A 16,442-nucleotide genomic window follows, 5' to 3' on the forward strand; every position below is an offset into this window, starting at 1 on the left:
GTGCTTAATTTGTCATACAGAAATGAATTCAAAGTATAAGTAAATAATACGATAATATTTCGTGGTAAGGCTCATTACTCTGTCAATAAGAAGAATTATATCAGCCAATCAGCAACGAGTAGAGCTGGAAGGGGGCTGGGCACAAGTAACTGGCTTACGCTACCCGTATAGTGCGAGCTTGCAGCATGCCAGCCTGGGTCAGGTGGGGCTACCTCATTCGCACTTGCCCGCACTTCCCCTTTGTCCCACTAGCCTGCTGCTCATCACCTGCTCCTCTCAAGCCCCATGTGCACTGGCGGTCAAAACTAAAAGTTCTGTCCTGATCCTAGGCACAACATGAATCTCTACCAACTGAGGTTCGAACAACGGTGCTTCGGGAGGAGGGGAATGCGACGTGCCGGGGTAGCAGGGGACGGGGGCAGAGGGAGGAATTGAATTTCCAGATCCATGGAATGATAAGTAACCAGTATTGCCATGATCCTAATATGATTCACTGAAAAGGTTGGGATGTGATACTGATGACTTACAATAATATGAGTATGGTCAGGTAATCCATGAGACTGTGAGAATATGCGATTGTCAGCCTTGGAACTCTCGTAGTGATTTTCAGCCTCTGCAATTCAGTGGTGGAGGAAGCGGACAGCACGAAATGATGAGGTTAAGCAGATTATAGAAATATCCCAGCCTACTACTGACTTCGATAGAAATAAATAGCTCTGTTAATTGTGTTGTATTCTCCTGTATATTCATCCCTTTCTCATACATCTCGATATCCATTCTTCCCATTCTCACCCTTCCTGTCAACGTCCTACCTCTTTCCTCCCTCTTCCTTATCTCTCTCCGCCCATCTTCGCTCTTCCTACTTACTTACTTCTCCCCTGACGGTCCATGGACCTCGTGTTTAGATCCAGTGCTGTATGTGATTAAAAAAAAGAAAAAAAAACAGGGAAAGCCAACTGGTGATCTGAAAACCATTGGTAGTGGAAAGTTTCCTTCTACTACGTATACCAAGACATTCATTGCATAAATATTATCTAGAGAGAGTCTAACCAGCTTTATTCGTGGCCTCTTTATCAGAAAAAATCCACGTTTTCCAAACCTACCCTTATTCATTGCACGAATCTCTCTCTCTCTCTCTCTCTCTCTCTCTCTCTCTCTCTGTATATACAAATATATATATATATATATATATATATATATATATATATATATATATATATATATATATACCTTCATTCCCACCCAACGGCAGGATGAGGAGTAGCAACGTTCATACAGCCCAAGTCTGTCCAATCCAATGGGTCACGCTTCCATTCAATCATAATTCAAGCACTCGGAACGTGGCTCTACCTAATACGTTAAAAACACTCACCATATTCTGTAGCTTCACATAAACGTATCCTAGAGAGAGAGAGAGAGAGAGAGAGAGAGAGAGAGGTTGTTTTGAATGTACACGAGAGCGGCAGTGCAAGATGGTTTTATCAGTGTTATGGTGCAATATAATCAACAATGAACTATGGATAGTCTAAGAAATAGCTGAGAGGCGCGGCAATGCAATGGGTGAAGGGAAGAGTGCAAACGATCCTAAGCACTACCCTCCGTGGCCGTATCATCGGGATGTGTGAAGTGGGAAAATCAAGACAAATTGCCTTCCTCACAGGTGTCTGTCAGGACTGTGAATCGATGGACTCGTCGGTGGCAAATGGAGGGCTCAGTGAAGACAAAGCCTCGCAGTGAAAAACCTCGGGTTCTCACCGTCAAGATGTCGTACGTACAGTGGACATGGTAAACGAACGAAGTGTTCAGCAGTTCAGGTTACTCGGACTTTACAGCTTCCCTGCGATCAGCGGACGACGAAAAAACGGATTCGCGAGATGAGCATTCACTGTTACAGGACGGCCGGGAAATAAAAACTCAAGCCAGTAAAGTGTGTAGACAGGCTGTGCTTTACAGTATTAAGGCGCATTGATAGATTTTTTGAACAGTATTATTTACTGATGAGAAATGCTTCACGACGGTGGAAGCAGTTCTCGAAAGTGCTGTAGACCAGTAAACACACAGCATGAGATGAAAAATATACAGAAAGGCAAAAGTGGGCGGGTGAACCTATCATATGTGGGATGAATGTGTGCCAATGGACCTGGAGAATTGACGAAAATAGAATGGAGATATAAAGGGCAAAAATGCATTGACGTGTTAGAAAACGTTTTATTGCCATCCGTGCGAAGTACGACAATCCCACTTCCTCATCCTATTAGACTTGGTCACGACAGGAGTCCTGTGCATACGTGCACGGTGTAAAAGGATTGGTTAAATCAGCACCCGGAAGTGGAAGTCCTCGATTGGCTCTCAAATGGTTGTGATCTAAACCCATTCGAGAATTTATGAGCCATTATGTGTAAGGACTGGGGCGTGGGTGAAGAAAAAAGTGATCAAGCTGTAGAACGTGAAGCCCTTGAAGTTTGGGAGTCTGTGAGGAACTGTACAAGCATTTGTCATAATTTAGTGGCATCCCTACCCAGGAGGGTAGATGAAGTTGTTCATGCTCAAGGTGGCTGGACCTTGTATTGTGTGTTTGCATCATTTGAATGCTTGATGATGTACTTTTCTTCAATTCCGTGTGAGATAGCTTTCATAATGTAAAATAATACCGTATGTATTCTATATGTACAGTATATCCTGTAGGCAATGATTTACCCAAAGTCTGGTATTGTGTTTCCTAGGTTTACCATAAATTAGTCTAAATATCATGTATGAATGTGTTTTCCTTAATACAGTCAAGGTGGGTTGCTTGTATATGTAAGCAGTAATATTTCAAATCTGTAGTAGTGTTTGATTAATAACATAGACTAAAAGCATTTGTTTGACTGATGTGTTTCAGTTTCCGCTAAATTAAAATTTGCCAATAAATTTTCTAACTTCATCCCGAGCACCTTCTACCGAAACTGATTGAAATGACCAGGTTTTTGCCATAAAGTCCTTCCTTAGCTGAAGACTCAAAATACCGGTGGTATACCTGTAAGTGTGGTATGATTCATAACCTTATTAAAGACAGAAGTGTATGACCATAATATACACTGAAAGGTTTAATATCCAATGATAACCGACGACTGGCCCCTCTACAAAGAAACCAACGAATCACAGTTATGCGAACAATGATTTAAAAAATGAAATAGAAACAGCTTCTACGCTGCGAGGACTGAGAAATATCGCTACTAACCATGATTCTCTAAATCACCTTATATAAAATTGTTTCGTGGAGTATATAGTTATCCGTATGTCATCATGTTCATATTTATTAATTTAATATAACTTTAACAGTGATTCATATTGAGATCATGGCAATATTGGTTACTTATCATCCCATGGATCTGGACACTGAATCCCTCCCTCTGACCCCCTATCTTGCCACCCCGGCACCTCGCATCCCCTTCCTCCCGAAGCACCGTTGTTCGAACCTCAGTTGGTAGAGATTCATGTTGTGTCTGGGATCAGGACAGAACTTTTGACCGCCAGTGTACAACCAGCCTGTTCATTTTCTTCTCATAGTTCACCTGGTTCTTTCAGAGTGACACTGTGCCCTACAGTGTGTGGGAGGGGAGACTACCAAGGCTTATACATTACCATGCACAGTATTTCTTTCACTTTCACTTGAGTTAGCTTTCTATACATGTGCTTTGAAATTCTATTTTCATTTTTTTTTAGCTCGTTTTTTACATCCATAATTGTCCTTACCTTCCACTATCTTGCAAACATAAGGCACTTATTTGGTTAAGTTCTTACTTCACCTCAGGATGGATTAAATTCTAAATTATTTTTGTCAAAACATTTTATTCATGCTTATACTGCAAGGTCACTTTCATTTTCACTCAAGCTTAACTTTTATATCACGGGATACACTATGATGCAAAACCATTGAAGAGTACTTGCCCCAAATGATTATTCATTTTTCACAGGAACAGTTGTCTTCTATACTGGGTAGTACAAAACCATCGTGCAGCTTTGCCAGTTAAACTCATTTTCAGTACTGTAGTTTCCCAATCTTCTGTATCTTACATACATATCTTTTTTCTACACCTTACTTCACTACATGAATATCAGACTTTACTTACTTAACCCTCCGAGGCACGTTGACACAAATCGCATTCCTTGTGGTATGGTATATAAGCGCAAGTAGACGTGAATGGGGAACTTTCAGCGCGTCGTCTGCTACCGAATTCAGTCTAGGCAGCTCTTTCCCAGTTACTATGCATGTAATATTTGTGGATTATTTTTACTCCTTTGTCGAACTGTGATATATAGTAATGGCATATATCAATGAGAATAATCAAACGCTACTTAGAAAACTCATAACCAATATGAATGGTCTTTTTAATTTGTGCAATTTCATGAGTTACGATGGTAGACTCGCTTCTTAAATGTTAGTACTTCATAATTCTCTTTGCATAAATGCTATTTTGATTGTTGGATATTGTAGCTGATCCCATACATACATGAAGTCCCGATCATTATTCATTCTTAACACCGATTTTCGACATGACAGTCATTGTCTTACTTGTAATTTATTAGTTTGTAAATTTTACCTCTTAACATTTCTCCAATACACTCGCGCATGCGCACCAGAGGGACAGTCTCGGATTTGAGAAGAGGCCACCGAGAGTATTTACAAAAACAGACGAGGCTAAACATGGCTGGAGAAGTAGAATGTGGTTGGCGAAGGGTCAGATTCTTAATGTGCTGCAAACTAACGTGTACAGGAAACCATTTGGCTTGTCACTCAGTGTAAAGTCACCCATGGACAGAAGGAAGAGGAAAGAATGAAGGAAAGATAGATAGAAGAGGGAATGTAGTCGCCCGTAGACAAAAGGACGAGGAAGGAATGAAGTTAAAAACGATAGAAGAGGAGGGAAAGAAAGAAGGAAGGAGGAAAGGAAAGGATAGACACCCGAGAGCAGCACTGCATGCTGTTACCTAATAAATGCTGAATATTGTTTTCTGTGATAAAAGTGTTTTCTTATCCATTTCTTTTTTCATAAACTCTTACCATTGTGACTACACAATTATTTTGCAGTTGCTACAGTTTCTACATTTCTTATTCCTAGCCACCTGTTAACCTGTAAGTGCATACTCCCAAGAAAATGCACATTCAGACTGGAACAAACTGCCTTCCCGGTGGCATGTGTAATATAGGGAGAAGTCGTACCAAGTCTCCCGTGCCATTTAGAATCATGTATGTTCCTTCAGTTTTTGGAAGGGATGGTAAAATAAATAAAAACGTTTACCAAATGATCAGGTAAGCCTCTGAGCCTCTGAAAGAGAAAGTGATGTCAGAAGTCTAACTTTTTCAGTCCGATAATAATACTGTACAGTTTTATTCTTGCTGCCAAACGATTTACCATTTAGAATACTCAAACTGAAAGGGGTTAATGAAGCTGTATCATCCAGTTCAGTCTTTCCTGAGCTGAACAAAGTCGTCGGAATAAAGAATAAAATTATTTACGTCCTCACAGTGAAGAAAGTAACACGCTCATGTAGCAGCACTACGCTAACTTGTAATTGTCTTTTTTATATCCTCATTGTATAAATCAAGGTACATCATACGAATCATGCAAATATTGGACTTCAAAACCTTGGTTAATCGCCATAAGATCTAGTAAATGAACCGTGTACACATCCGCCTTCACCGAGAGCTAGCGAAAAGTGAGCAATGTTTTATCCCGCCATGAGGACGGTCGCCTACGGCGTATGGAAACAGATGTCAAGTGGCGGTATTTGGCAAATATTAAATTTCAGAAAACTGAGTCAGTGACAAGCTTCAAGAAAGCACTATTCTTACTCAAAAAGACGATACGAATTTAGATATGAAACCCAATTCCACTGAACTGATCAGTAACACAACGAAATGACTGTGTGTGGGGGATTGCCGGATGGAAGCTCAATGTACTCATATACATAATAGCCAGTCAAAAGTATTCATTCATGGGCATGATATTTTTTATCAACGAGTATTTTAGTGACTTTAATGGTCTATAGTGTTGCTAACTCTTGTAAGTTTATCCAGACATATAGAATAGTCACGATAGTAATGTTACTTTTCTAGGTCTGGACTTAAATAGGGCTCACCAGCTAGGTAGCAGACACCTGAAAGTCCCTCATTGCGTTGTTAAGCAGAAAAAACGCCGTCAAAAGGATAGTTTTCAGCCGATTTGCGTACAATTTTGCTGCTTTCTAGTGGGTGCATCTTTTTTCCGAGGTAAACACTTGGCACCACTGTGATTGCTCTGATGAGACAATGCGCAGCAGAAAAACCCCAGTACAGTGTTGCCAGATCTACCGAAAAATCGTGAGATCTACTGAATTTCTAATGGATCTCAAGAAATACCGAATTATTGCTCTAATCTACTGAATTTTGAAAGGTTCTCCAGAAAATCTACAGAAATTATGCTTCCCGGCAGTTGAAAATCCATAAAAGCTAAATATGAGAGAGAGAGAGAGAGAGAGAGAGAGAGAGAGAGAGAGAAGGAGAGGGAGGGTGGAAGGCCCTGGGGAGGGGTGAGGGAGGACTGGATGGCCAGTGTTGTGACGTTTTCTGTACGTGTGCCACTGCCGACTGCCACCCGTTCGTATTAAACACGTTGGTGTGTACAGGAAGGTGACGAGACTGAAAGCTCGGGGATGAGTTGCAGATAATGAGGAACACACATCCACGAGACCTAATATAATGGCCTAAAGGCTCAAAATATATTGCTGATTTATTTGGATGTTAAATTTGTAAGATTAATTAGTAATTCTGCCAGTATCGAATCCAGCGCTTTTCTATTGCTTTTTATTTGTAAATATAGTGCCTTGACATAACAATATTTGGCAGCCCTGCTTTTCCTAATCAGTCAGAAATTCGGCACCGCCGTTGGCACTGCCTTAATTTCATTAAATTGATTCCAGAAATATATATGTTAAGTACCAATATAGTGCATATATATACTGGTGTGTGTCTACCGAATTTTTACCAATATCTACTGAATTTTTTGGCAATTTTCTCCTGAAATTTCCTCTGCACCATCTGCCAACACTGCCTCAGTATCTCACAACCAGCTGGGCTGAAGGGTACCGCTGCTGTCAGTCATCCCTTTACAGCCGCCATTTTCCCCTTCCCACCTAAGGCAGAAGTCATTATTGAAATATTGTGACTGTACAGTGTTTTTGACTATAATATGAAGTGATTGTGTCTATGGAACATAGATATACTTTTGTAAAGCATTGGGGCCCATTATCAGCCGTTTGGCCTAGAGGCAGGAGTGTGGTTTGTTATAATGGAGTTTCCACTCTGCTACACCCTGCCCTTAAATGATGTGAGTATTTTACCTTTATAATGGAACCAGTACTTATATTTTGTGAAACATATAGTTCCTGGATTAGTGACATAACTGACCTACCACAGCAGGCGTTAAGCACGCCATAGAGTTATGCCATAGTCGCTAAGGAAACAAGCAGTCATGTACTCCATAGAGTCAGGAAGGAAATAATAGAGGAGGTTGGGATGGAATCATGTGACAATGTTTTATGTTGCATATGGTTTAGTGTGAAATATATGTATAAAATTGTGAAGCTAGTGTTCATTGAGAAATATTGCATGCATTGACTGACTTAGCTCAAACCTGGCGCAAGTATCAGAGACAACAAATACGCCACACAATCACAGACTTCAGTGAAAAGGTATTGTACCAATCCCAGACAGTGCTATATTGCATATGGTTTAGTGTGAAACATATGTATAAAATAGTGCAGCATGAAATATTTTGACTGACTTAGCGAAAACCTAGCGCAAGTATCAGAGACAACAATTATGCCACACAATCACAGACTTCAGTGAAAATGTATTGTACCAATCTCAGACAGTGCTATATTGCGTATGGTCTAGTGTGAAACATACGAATAAAATAGTGCAGCGAGTGTTCACTGAGAAATATTGCGTGCATTGACTGACTTAGCGAAAACCTAGCACAAGGCTTAGAGACAAGAAAAATGCCACACATATATACGTATGTAGTGCAGCGAATGTTCGTGGAGCACTCTATTGTGTTCATCACATGCGTTGGGCAAACATAGTGCAAGGAGAGAACAAAACACACACACACGACCATCAAGTGATTCTGACCGACCCGGTGAATTACACACACACACACACACACACACACACACAGAAGACACAATAGTAAAAGGACATATAATAATTACAAACAGGCAAGAAACGATTATCCAAGAATAAGGAGGGAAGCCCAAAAACAGTTTGAGGAGGATATCATAAATAAGAGTAGTGATCAACCGAAGCTATTTTACAGCTACATCAGAAACAAAACCAAAGTAAAAGATAAAATACAGTCCATTACGGACGAGGGAATCACCTATACACAAGAGAAGGATATTTGTGAAGCACTAAACAAGAATATCCAATCAGTTTTTACAGAGGAAAAAATTTTTGAGAGGGACTATGTGGAACAAGCATGCCCACACATACTACCAGATATACAAACATCAGAAAAAGTAATACATGAGGAGCTAAGTAAATTAGACAAAGGAAAAGCAAATGATCCTGATGAAATTTCATGTTGGGTGCTACGTGAATGTGCAAAGGAGTTAAGTAAACCATTATTATTAATTGTCAAGAAATCCTTGAGTCAAGGAAAACTACCTGATATTTGGAAGAAAGCAAACATTGTTCCCTTATTCAAGAAAGGGAATAGACAAAATCCACTCAACTACCGACCAGTATCACTAACCCGTGTTGTAAGCAAGGTATTAGAAAAGCTTATGAGAAAAGCTTGGGTAAATCATCTAGAAGAACACAATATGATAACAGAAAGACAGTTTGGTTTCAGAAAAGGAAAATCATGTAACTAATCTGTTGAGCTACTATGACAGAGTAACAGACACAATACGGGAAAGAGAAGGATGGGTGGACAGTGTCTATTTAGATTTCAAGAAAACATTTGACACAGTACCACACCAAAGACTTTTATGGAAACTGTACCATCAAGGAGGAATTCGAGACAAACTATATTGTTGGATGCAAGATTTTCTCATAAAAAGAGAAATGAGAACAGTACATCATGGAAAGAAGTGACTAGTGGAGTACCACCGGGCTTAATGCTGGCACCAATCATGTTTTTAGTGTATATAAATGATATAGACAGTAACACTGGAAATGAAAGCTATCTAAATATGTTTGCAGATGATGCAAAAATACAAAGGAGAATTACTAACACAGACTCTTGTAAAAAGCTACAAGAAGAATTAAATAAACTTCATGAATGGAGTAGTACATGCCAAATGGAATTCAGTGTTGACAAGTGTCATGTAATCAAGTTTGGTAAAAGTGGAAAAAGACCTGACTGGGATTATACGTTAGGAAATAAAACCCTACACACATCAGAGAGAAGGCCCTAGGTGTGATTATCAATAACAGACTATCTCTGGCTGACCACATCAGTGAGAAGGTACGGAACATGTACACTGCTTGAAAATAAGAGAATAGCATTCACATACATAAATGAAGACATGCTATGAAAGAAAATAACATCATTCATTACACCAACCATGGAGTATGCATCAGTAGTGTGCAGTCCTCATCTCAAAAAACACATAGACAAGAGTGAAAAAGTTCAAGGGGCCGCTACAAGATGGGTACCAAGCTTAAGGGATCTAAGCTACGAAGAAAGACCAAATAAACTGAATCTACCAACACTACAGAAGAGAAGGAAAAGAGGTGACATGATTATGTTAAATAAATGCATATCAGGGAAGGAGAAAATAGACATAAATGATTACTTAACCTATGGGGAAGCATCAGCAAGAAGACACTGCAAAAAACTGTATAAGAAGAGTGTTGATAAAGACGTAAGGGAATTTAGTTTCCCAAACAGAGCAATTGATCAGTGGAATGCACTACCGAATGAAATAGTGTGTGCCAAAACAATTAACAAATTTAAGGATATGTACGATAAATATGGTTTAAGACACGGGACAGTACGAGCTTGACTCATTCCTGTAAAGATACAATTAGGTAAGAACAAATAGGTAAGAACACACACACATGCTCACACACTGCATAAATCCTTGTCTTCAAACCCTTCAAGGTCCTCCCAACATCTCAACTACTCTGGAGGAAGTGAGTTTGTATCGGTTTGTATAAATTCCTCAACTTTTCACTAATATATCAACTTATTGGAACCCCACAGCTGATCACCAATTATATATCAGCATAGATGTGACCTCACTGTTCCAAGCAAGGTTGATAACGTTGCACCTGGTCGAAGTCACTTCTTGCTGACACTCTCCACCAAATCTCTTTCTTACACAGTGGAGATGGTGGGAATCAGTGTAGATCCTGTTGTTGGAATTGATAGGTAGCGTGTGCAGGTGAACTGAAAACTGAGCAGATTTATCTCTATTGCCCACAGAAAGATACAATGCGGCACAGAGAGAGCCCAGAGTATATACGTCCCTCTCATTTGAATGATAAGTGCGCTCTGCAATAGCTGGCCGGCGTCCCCTCTAGAGTGGCGCTGAGGTCAACATATTCTGAGATGCCAAACCCCACAGACAACTGGGATTTAGACATGAATAGAAACATCACAACTTTACCATGCGTATTATATACCTCCATGAAATTAGTATTGATTACATTAAAGTATACCTGCAAGGTTAATATTTCCCCAAGACTTTAAACATATATACAATTCATATTTCTCTGTCGCCTTCCCTTTACCCTAGGTTGTTTTGATTGAAAAAGGCTGTCTGATTGTGCATCCCATCCCAAGCCACACTTTACAGTGAAATGGTGGTTGGTTGCTTACCATTCACACTATATTACACATTGTTATTTATGAACAAACAACTTTGTACGTGATATGTAACAATAGTGTGAAACTACAACTCCTCATGGGAAACGATGTTGGCACCAGAGCATTGCTCGGCCACACCTTTTGTCGTCCCCGTCGATATTATTGTCCTAACTACTGTGTAGCCTAACCAGTGTATAAGGTAGCTAACTATTCAGCCACGTCCACTTGCAATCCGCGAGTACGGACCCGTGGTTTTAGTGGGTTTCCCATTCGTCCTCGTAAATAGTAGCCCCAAACACAAACACAGGACAAGACCACAATAAGTAGAAGACCAACGCCAGGACCAAAATAGGAAGTAGAAAGGTATGAAGGAAGATAGGACAGTACATAAAGTTCTAAATCAGTCTTGTTCAGGTGAGAGAGGAACTGTATCTCTTTGAGCACATGAGACAGCCTAGTCACGTTCAAGGTAGAAACATTCAATGAAGGTAAAAAGTGTTATAACTGGGACGAGAAGTTCACCGACAAGGCTAGATGGTGCTTGTTAGGTAGAACTGCTATCTCTTTACTGTGCAACTCACAATAATCGGATGCAACATAGTAACCCTTTACCATAAGGAACTGGTTTTGTGAGGCACATGTGAGTGTTATGTCCTTTGTCTCAGGAAAGAATTATTGTTTCACATGTACAGTCGTGGTCATAAATAATCAGCTATCCTCCAGTAACCCGTGCCTCAGGCTGCCTCCTTTATGCGCAGCAAGTCACAGTGGAGCAAGAGGGGCTGAGAGGGTGGGGCAGGAGAGAGAAGGGAAGGTGGGAGGGGGGGACGAATGATAGTGCGGGGGTGGACTGAGGCAGGGGAGGGAGGGAATGTTGGGGAGGGAGGATGAATGCGAAGTGGTGGTCATATTTTTTGTCTTTTTTTTTTTCATTCAGGGCATGATATAATGAGTTAATATTGGGTAGACAGTGATGCACTACAACAGCGTCAGATAACAAACTTTAGACAGGTGGTGATATCAACGGCTGGCTGGTGAGAGAAATATACTGACGTGACAGATCAAATATTAGTGAGGAGCCAGATATTTCTGTTTATCAGTATATTTTGACTTCGGACGCAGAATGGAGTCTGGATGGCTTTGACTTCCGTAATGTTTAAGAAACGTCCTTTACCCTTACTTGTAATTAATTTTGAAACTAAATATCATATGCAACCTGTGACATGGCTGTGTCCACAGTAAATATGATCATCCTCCCGGTATACACTCCCTCTATACAGTCAGCATCATGTCAACTATTTTATGGCATCTCTATATGAACAGGCTGTTTAAACTAATTGTGTATAAAAGGTAAATATTTGATGTCTGTGCACATGGTTGGATATAATTACGATATCTTTCATAAAATGTTAGACGGAAAATGAAACAAAATCCTACCCAAACTCCCAAAATATATTATCTGTGTCAATGTTTACCGACATTGGTAAAGCTAAAGTAACCAGGAAGGGAAGGTGGGTGGGGGGGACGAGTGATGGCGAAAGGGTAGAGTGAGGGAGGGGAGGTAGGGTAGGTAGGGGAGGGAGAATGAAATGCGAAGTGGTGGTCACATTATTTGTCTGTTTTCATTCATTCAGGGCATGATATACAGGAGTTAATAGTCTGTAGATAATGCTGCATTACATCTTGTATAGCGGCGTCAGATAATAATCTTTGGACAGGTGGTGATATCAAGGGCTGGCTTGTGAGAGAAATATACTGACGTGACAGATCAAACATCAGTGCAGAGCCATTGAGACTGTGTGGGCCCAGACTGTCAATTCGTGGGAGCCAGAGAACGAGATGACACAGGCCCGCCTCCTCCAGCACACCAAGGACGAGTGGGAGCTATTCAGACGAAACCAGCAAACCATCGACAACATTGTTTCCTCGGTGCCATGAAGATTCCAAGAGGTTATTGAGCCAGGAGGCCAATGAATTACTTACTAAGGTATTCCTGGTTACTTTGGCTTTACCAATGTCAGTAAATATTGACATAGATAATATATTTTGGGAGTTTGGGTAGGATTTTGTTTCATTTTCCGTCTAACATTTTATGAAAGATATCGTAATTATATCCAACCATGTGCACAGACATCAAATATTTACCTTTTATACACAATTAGTTTAAACAGCCTGTTCATATAGAGATGCCATAAAATAGTTGACATGATGCTGAATGTATAGAGGGAGTGTATACCGGGAGGATGATCATATTTACTGTGGACACAGCCATGTCACAGGTTGCATATGATATTTAGTTTCAAAATTAATTACAAGTAAGGGTAAAGGACGTTTCTTAAACATTACGGAAGTCAAAGCCATCCAGACTCCATTCTGCGTCCGAAGTCAAAATATGCTGATAAAGAGAAATATCTGGCTCCGCACTAATATTTGATCTGTCAAGTCAGTATATTTCTCTCACCAGCCAGCCGTTGATATCACCACCTGTCTAAAGTTTAAGTTTGTTATCTCCTTTATATCATGCCCTGAATAAAAGAAAATAGACAAAAAATATGACCACCACTTCGCTTTCATTCTTCCTCCCCTACATACCCTCCCTCCCCTCTCTCAGTCCACCCCCGAACCATCACTCCCACCCCCCCCACCTTCCCTTCTCTCTCTGGCCCCTCCCTCTCAGCCCCTCTTGCTCCACTGTGACTTGCTGCGCATAAAGGAGGCAACCTGAAGCACTGGTTACTGGAGGATAGGTGATTATTTTTGACCACGACTGTACATGAGCATAGATAACTGACTTCAATTGAATGGGTTGGAAAGTGAAATGTTGCAGTGCAAAGGAAGTGTTTGTGTCCAACAAGGTCATCTTACATTTCTCTACCCCTGACGGAATGGAGAAAAAATGGAAAGCAGGACATACATGGAGATCAAGAAATGGGACCTTACACTTCTCAAATTCATCCACAGTCGTTTCAGCTATGTACCCTTTGTCATCCGACACTACTTGCACCTCTGGTCCCTCATTCAGAATGACAAATGTATTAGTAGCAGCAAAAGGGAAAGGAATGAACCGCCATGCATGGTATGTTACGGCATTCCTCATAGGTACCAATATCAGGATGCCATCATGGGTCAACTGGGCCTCTAACAATGGGAAATAATATTCCAGTTGCCTCATACCAAAAAGTGGCATAAATCCATGCTTCACCATAGCTACGTCAAGAGCATTGATCAAAATGTGAGTAGGAAGCAATAAAGCATTAACCCTAGTCAGACTTGCATCGATTAAGTTGTCCACCATATTGGCTGCATGCGTTTCCAAAGCAGTGGTTGACTTGTCAAGAGCATGTAAGTACTCGGCAATTAACACTAAGTTACTCAGGGTTGGTAAGTTGGTTTGGATGTTGTTCAAAACCCCTACGAGATGGCTGGTAGTCTCAATTATCTCGTTGGCTTTGTTTGTGAACTCACCTAACTGTTCATACGTGTGTACGATCAGCCTGTTATTAGCCTTAGCCGCCAATGCCAAATCATGCGTCTGTCTGCCCAATTGCACTACGTCCTTGTCTAGCGCTGTACCAAAAAGCTTTTGAGACAGGATACCTAGCAGATCCACAAGTCCTCTCTTAGTACGTGCATGGACATCCTTGGAAAGATCAGAATTTACATTAGGAAAAGCGACATGCAATTTAGTGAGCCTGTCTGTGAGCCTATCTATATGTCCAGTGTGAAGTTTGGTTATACCATGCAAGGTTTTTACCAACGCTTCACTGCCCGAGGTCGTCAACTGTAGGTGTCGGTTAAATAACTTGACGACTTCCGACAGTTGCTGTCTGAGGTGAAACAATCCCTTAGAGACCTCTTTAACAGTATCTGGAGCTTGGAGATATCCTTTCATTCGATAGTAGACACAGGGGAGGTGGTGGCTGAATCGGTAGAGAGGCGGCCTGCAGTTCTGATGGACCCAGGTTCGAATCCCAGCTGGGGCAGGGAACAGTTTAAGGATTTGAATTTCATAAAAGCAGACTTTCCTGATCTACCAGATGCCCCGCCGACATGTCATAAAAATACCCCCGCTAATACCAATACACCAGTCCTGTATGAGACAGCCCTAGCATGTATTCAGTATGGACGGTGGGTGTTAGCGCCGAAGTGGTGACATGTAGAGAGGTGTATGGTATGTAGGAGGACTACTGGGCCTTGAGAGCAGGCTGTGAAGCCTATGCCCAGAGTCGCACACATAAAAAAAAAAAAAACTGCATCCTCTACTACGACTACCTCTCCAAGTGGGCTCTTCAGTGCTCCTGGCATCAATGCAGTTGTGTCCGTGTCCGACGTCATTCCATAGGTCCACTCCAAGCAATGTGAGAGGAGTACAAGCCACATGTTAGTAAGAGAAGATACTCCCTTAATCGCTCTTACTGTGGGATCGTAGCTTGCTGCGATACTCTTGGTTAGGGACAGGTACAGACGACAACGTAGACTGTGATGAAGACACAGGGGACAACACATAAGACGATTGGTTAATTAGGCCTAGCTCTTGACTTACTAGTTTGATCCTGTCAGCATGTACTGCCTCCCGAGTTCCATTAGCATCATCCCTTATTCGATAAGTATGTCCATGCACGTGTTTCACAATGGTCCACGGAACTTAGGTATGAGCTTGGAAGTTCTCTCAGGGTTGTTTATCATAACCTTCTGGCCTATCTCCAACATCTTTTCTTGACTACCTTTGTGTTGTTTCACCATCATCTCCACTCTTGAGGCTTTTAATCTTTTTCGTACTTCACTATGTATGCATTGGAACTTTGGAAACTGGACTTTGGTGTAATTCTCTTTATTATATACTGGGGTAGGAGGTCCAGCCAGCAAATCGTAGGGTAACACCTTCTCCTCTTCATAAAGCATATAATGAGGAGATTTCCCCGTTGATGAATTTTCTGAGTTGATGGCCGCCACTACATGTGGTAACCAGTCTTGCCAGTCTTCTTGCAAAGTAATCGCTGGTCTCAAGACTTCCAGTATCTTCCTGTTCGTCTTGTCCACCAGGCTATTGCTCTTGGGACTGTAAGGCGTAATAAAGTCTTGCCTTACCCCATACGTACGACAGATTTCCTCTAACACTTCGTTACGAAATTCACTGCCATAATTGCTGAGCATTACCTTAGGTGTTGAGTATGGACAAATCACTGAGGTTACAAAAGCGTGCACCACCCCCTCTGCAGTTTTCGTCTGTAAAGGTGCTATAATAGTGAATGGCAAAAAATGGTCCACTGCCACCAATACATAGCTTGAGCCTTGATTGCTCCTTGGCAATGCTAAGAGATCAGTGGAGACTGTATCCCATGGTTTTTCTGGTAGGAGATATTCCAAAATGGGAGTCAGAGGTCCCGTCATTCCTCGCATTTCCACGCACTTGACACATTGACTAACATGGGCTTTTATGTCCATCCTCACGGTCACCCAATAGTATTTCTTTCTTGCCCCATGTATGCATCAGTCACGTCCAGGATGACCTGCTTGAGGTACATCATGAACCAGCTGTAACACGGCTTGCTGTAGTGTAGCAGGAACAACCAACTGATACACAGTGTCCTTCCGCAGGGG

General features: G+C 41.2%; 1 protein-coding gene across 1 annotated transcript in view; it reads right to left on the reverse strand.

The window, feature by feature from the left end:
• Nucleotides 1-16,442, reverse strand: part of LOC145390986 (arylsulfatase H-like) — a 272,579-nt gene that overhangs the window by 69,236 nt on the left and 186,901 nt on the right. The window lies entirely within an intron of this gene.

This window comes from Coenobita brevimanus, chromosome 16 (assembly GCF_032717465.1).
Source record: "Coenobita brevimanus isolate Jiangsu-jjx chromosome 16, ASM3271746v2, whole genome shotgun sequence".
Taxonomy (NCBI): Eukaryota; Metazoa; Arthropoda; class Malacostraca; order Decapoda; family Coenobitidae; genus Coenobita; species Coenobita brevimanus.